The sequence below is a fragment of the Sparus aurata genome, chromosome 24 (genome assembly GCF_900880675.1).
Source record: "Sparus aurata chromosome 24, fSpaAur1.1, whole genome shotgun sequence".
Taxonomy (NCBI): Eukaryota; Metazoa; Chordata; class Actinopteri; order Spariformes; family Sparidae; genus Sparus; species Sparus aurata.
In genome coordinates, this window is record NC_044210.1 from 16695512 (window position 1) to 16701511 (window position 6000).

The following is a 6000-nucleotide window of genomic DNA, read 5'->3' on the forward strand; positions in this document are numbered from 1 at the left end:
AGTGAGTCTGTGTGGTGTTTAGTGTGCAGAGTCTCCTCCTGTCACAGAAACATTGTCAGTGCTGAACAGTTGAGTCTGTACAGGATCACAGTCACATCAATCTTTCAGCTTCTTGTAATAAATTCATCAGTCAACTTTGTACAAAATGATTCAAACTGATTGAAAAGATTCTTCATTTACATTTGAAACTTCTTCCATTAAATTGTGTAAATTGCGTTGACTTGTACTTTCTGTCATGTGTTGTTTTGAATTCTGGCTCTTGTTACAATAAAATCCAGAACTATTAGTGAAATGTAAGAAACAGAAAACATTGACTCGTCTGCAGCTTTAATTGTAAAGAATCATTGTGAACAAAGTTGTGAATGGACAGTAAAATCTGATCAAATGTACTCGACACTCCACCTGAAACACTCTGACTTGTTTCATGTGTTTCTAATGATGAAACTAAAAGTTTGATGGTGTTGGTTAACACATGTAATTATGTAATTATGTTAATATTAGTGACGTGATAAACTGCACAACATCTGTTAATTTCTGTGTGATTATTATATGAGGAGAAAACACATTTTAATTTCCCTCATTTGATTCCAGGATGACAAACAGTGAAATGTGTGTAGTGAAATGTAACAGACTGAGATATATACAGACTGAACAGTGTGATATGAGCTCACTGGATACACAACAGCTGTGGTTTCTTTTCACCAGCAGAGGGCGGCAATGTCCTCCAACTCCAGCAGAATAATGCTGAATAAAGAGCCACAGAAAACACATATTACTGGTTATTGATTCAATATAAAAGGCACAACAGTAACAGACACACATTCAATCAGGTAGTACCTCTAAATTAGTGAAATAGGAAATAAAGGGTTGCCATTTGTGGAAAAATGTGACTGTACATCCTCTCAACGTGTATTTAATTTTCTCAAGTTTAAATAAAAACATGATATCTTTGAGCCACCGGGAGATATATTTAGCGAGGATATTTAGCAGACTTCCAATGCAACAATAAGGAACGTCTTGCTAGTCAGGATGTGAAAGCTATAATGTCCTTTTGTGTAGAGTTAAGTGCAAGTGAGGGGTCAGGAATCCAAATATAGCAATCAGAGGACAAGGTTGGAGATTTACCACAAGAACAGTGGACATGATAGTAAAATAACCCACGCAGAAACCTTTCAGACCAGGACAAAGAAAAAACATGTGGCTAAGGTGACAAGGAGAGCCATCTTCCACTTCCAGATACAGTTTAGACAGTCTAGACTTAGAGAAATACTCCTGTACAAGACCTTAAATTGGATAAGTCCAAGACGAGCACAAGAGGTGGTAGATCGTATCCTCTCTATGTTCTGTTCCCAGGACTCCTCCTGTATTTGCATTCCTAGTTCCTCTTCCCATGTACACTTAAGTTTAGCATTTGAGTGATTGCTAAAAGACAAGATAATATCATACAACTTTGAGATGATTCCTCTGTGATGAGGAGCAAATGATAGCGTGGTTTCCCATCGCTGTTCTGGAGGTAAAGAGGGGAAATTAGAGAAACACTGAAAATAGTGAAACAGATGAGTAACAGGGAGGCTGTAGTGAGATGACAAATTGGCAAAACTATCAAAGACACCATCTACATACAAATGTTTGAATTGTGTCATACCACACTGAAAATGACGATTCCAAAAGTGATGGAAGAAATAAATGGTTGTTATTTAAAGGACCCAAGGAAGATGCAGCTACAAATTTAAACTGCCGTCTAAATTGATACCAGATCTTGAGTGTGTTAAGAACCACTTGATTATCAGTATATAGAGGGTTTTGTAGGTAAAGAGGAATAAAGTAGAGCAGGTATAGAAGATCCCCTACAGGATGATAGTTCCAATTTACACCAAGAGGATTCAGGAGATTTGAACCAGTAGCAAAGTTTATGGATGTGAGCAGCCCAATAGTAAGTTAGAAAATGAGGTAATGCAAGTCCTCCACTAAGTCTGCATCTCTGCAGTAAAGTTTAATGAACCCTCGGTGATTTCCAACCACAAATAAAAGAACATATGATCTTATCCAGTGAGTCAAAGAAATATTTTGGCAAAAAAAGAGGAACTGACTGGAATAAAAATAGAAATGTTGGTAAAATATTCATTTTAACAACATTGATCTTGCCAGTTAATGAAAGGGGGAGGTTACCCCATCTTTGAATATCAGATGTAATCTTTGAGATAAGGGGAGTGAAATTAGCAGATGCAAGGCTCAATAAAGAACGAGTCACGTTAATACCTCAGTATTTAAACCCTGATGGACTAAATTGAAAAGGTGAATCTGACTGTTGAAGATGACGTGCTGCAGTATTAATGGGAAAACACTCACTTTTCCACAAATTTAATTCATAGCCTGAAAAGGTGCCGAAGTTCTCCAGAATACTTAAAAGAAATACTTAAAGCTGAGGCTTCACACAAATATATGATTTTTACTACAATAAACTTTATTTCTACAGCAGCTTTAAACACAGAGTTTACAAAGTGCTCTGACAATCAAGCAGAATCAAGAACATTACAGAATAAACACTGAACAGAAAAAGGTAATGCAAATAAAGAGATGAATAAAAGAATGAGATCAATAAAGGACGATAAGACGACGACATCACATCACAGAAATGAAGAGCAGATTAAAAGATTCAGAGCAGTGTTGGGACCAGCAGATGAAGTCGTTCATTGTGGATTTCAAAATGGACTCTAATACACACATAAAGGAGCTGTTAAGGCTTTGGGTCAGAACGTCTTTCCCCACCACAGTCGTTGAGCCGATGTGATTCTGGTTCCTCTGGTTCACACTCCTCCCTTGATGGAAGGTTAACTCCCTCTCCACTCAGACCATGTGAACACTTCCTGACTGACCTCCTTAGTCCTTGGGAATGAAGTCAGCTCCTCAACCTTCATCCAGACACAGAGATAAGTTACATGACTTCCATCTTTCTGAAACACACAGTGAGGTCACAGGTAGTTTTTCCCCCAGAAGATATTCTAGCCACTGTTCCCAGTCTCTGATGCATGACACCTTCATCAGTGCCCATCCCTCTGAAAGGGAGACCAGATCAGTCCAGGAGTGCCCCGCCTCCTCTCTGCACCTCCATGACAGTGATAACAGCTGTCCTGCCCCTGACACATTTGTGACGCCCTTCAGCAGCAAAACCTGCCTGAAGAACCAAATTTTAAATCTGCCAAAATAAGTCTGACTACCACTTAATGAGCATTGTAATCCAAGGAGTGAACACAAACACTCTCGGACACTCCAGAAATGACTCTATCAATGTAGGTGCCACTCTCTGCATCTCACCCTAACAAACTGATATCACAAACTTTCCTGTTCTCACTAACCCAGAGATTAACTGAGAAACAGGTATTTAGTGAATTCAGTGTCATAACTATAGTGTTTATCTGGGTTTTCCTTTTCTTTGTGTAACTTCTGATCTTGATGTTCTGTTCATGATTGTTGCTGAGCCAAGATGGAGACTAAGCCGATGCCCAGCTGGTTACTGAACTGCCCAGATGTTACCAATATTAATGAACTGACAGATGAACTCCTTAAAACTCTGGATTATACAAGTAGATTTGTGCTCTCAGGATCACATGTGAAGCAACATCCTGAGACCTGAGAGGGATTTGTGGATTTCAAAAATGTGACTGACCAGGTCGTCAAACCTCAGAGAACTTCTCCTCACAGCAGCGATGCAAGATCCTGCTAGTATTCCAGATCAGTCAGCGGCAGAGCTGCGACGCAGAGCTGACCAGCTAACTACACAATCCAAAGAACAAGTTAGCACCGAGCTGCTGTCCCTGCAAAGGAAAGGACGGCCAGTTTCCTCCACCTGCTGTTTTTCATCAGACTGCTGCTTTATCTTCACTGTTTCACTTCAGTTTCAGCACAAATGAACAATAAATGATAAATATTATATATATGACTCGTTGTTTCCCAAATGATGAATCAAAACAGTCATTAAAGGATTAGAAGTGTTTCTCAGTAACTTCACATGTTGACACTGTAGTTCTGTAAATCAGAAACACATTGAATGGACTCATTTATGCCTGTTATTGAGCAACACAAACATTTTCTGAAAACAAATGAAAACACGTAGAAGCCGTGAGATTCTGACCAGTTTAGTGTAAAATCAACATTTTTTTCAAAAATCTCCTCTGAATGAGGTTTTGTCCTGAAACCAGACAGAAGAAGGCAGGTTGCTGTTTAAAATCAGGAAAAAATCAAGTCTCAGTATTATTGATTCATTTTGTAATAGAAACAAAACACAGACTGTTTACAATCCCAGAGGGTTCACCCTGTTATAAGTCAGTGTAGCATCACAGTGGTTTTGAAGCTGTTATCTGAAGGTAAAACAGTGACATGAAGTTACTTTAAGGCCTGAATTGCTTTCACACACAAACATCAGCTGGGAAACTGCCCTGTCTTTGAGCCAAGATGGCTGCCTATGTGTAGGCAGAGAGAAGCTGTGGTTTGTCCTGGTGCTTTGAATGATGACACTGTGATAAGAAGGTGAGTTCAGTCTGATCTGAGGTCTGATGTGTTTCACAACAGTCAGGACTGTTACTGATGTGGAGGGGAAGGCAGCACTGGGTTGAGCACTAGGACCCAGCAGGCATCAGGGCGTGTACACAGAGTGTGAGAGCTCACCTGGGCTCCTCCTCCTGTGATGAAGCACACCTGAGAGACCGTCAGCAGCTGAGGACGGACTGTGTTTGCTCTCACCTGCTGCTTTCAGTCCTTTAAAGGTAAGATATGATTTAACTTTACAGTAACATTCAGCTAACAAGCTAACATTCAGCTAACCAGCTAATATTTAGCTAACGAGCTAACATTCAGCTAACCAGCTAACATACTGATCAGAGTGAAGAACAACAGTGTTGACGTCCTGTCAAAGACGTCTCTGTGTGTCCGTCCTGTCTCCTAACAGCACTCTGTAGCTCAGAGGTGACAGTCTGACAGCCTGTAGCTTCAGCTGGAGATGTAAAAGCAGCCAGTTCACTACTGAGTCTAATAAGTCAACAACATAAACTCACTAAATGTCAAGAGAGGAAATATTTTGACTCCTATTTTCATTAGAAACAAAAAAATCCAACCATCTGAACTCAAGTTTGTGTCTCTGACTGAACTGAGATCAGTTTAATCTGCTCGTTAACTCGACGTCAAACTCACTTCATTGAAACTGGACCTGAACTGAATCACAGTCACAAACACTAACATGTAACTTTACTGTGTGTTTGATGAAGAGCTGATGTGGATCAACAGCACAGCTCCATGTGTTGTTAGCTGATGAACACTGTTTACATATAACTTTGACTGTGACTTTATAGGATTGGATGTAAAATGACAGATGAGCTGTTTGGACATGTTGTTAATGTGGTTTCAAGGGTCAAGTGAATGTAAATCTTGTGAGAAATTACATAATTTTCCATTCAATGTGCTGTAAAGAACAGGAGCAGGATGTGAGAGGAGGAGGGGAGAACCCCGTTTAGGTGGAGTGTCATAAAGTCACATGATGGGCATTTCTCTCTACATGAGGTGTTACAGGAAGGTAGATAAGATGACATTTACTGTCCTAATAAAAGGGTCACTGTCCTGGGAACGACATGATCAACCCAAACCTCAGGTTGTTTTGGGAAGAGATGATGGATGACTGTTGTAAATGCAGGTAACCCCCTCTGTGTTTTGTACTTAAGTTAGTAACATTTGGAGGACGGCAGAGAACACTCTTGTCTTCCCTCCATGCAGCATGTACACAGCACTGTGAAAACAACTGAAGTCAGAAGTGAAGTCGTGCCAACAAACCAAGGTAACAAGTTTTGTTTTGTGTCGTCTCTTGATCTGTTTCATTCTCCTGCCTGGTGACTCATTCAGGTGTTCTTTAATAACATGTAAAACAAGTTGTTGGAGGGTCAATTTGGTGCTCCAGGCAATATTTTAGCTGGCACCCTGTTTCATCACAGTCAATTTCACAATCAGTTTTCA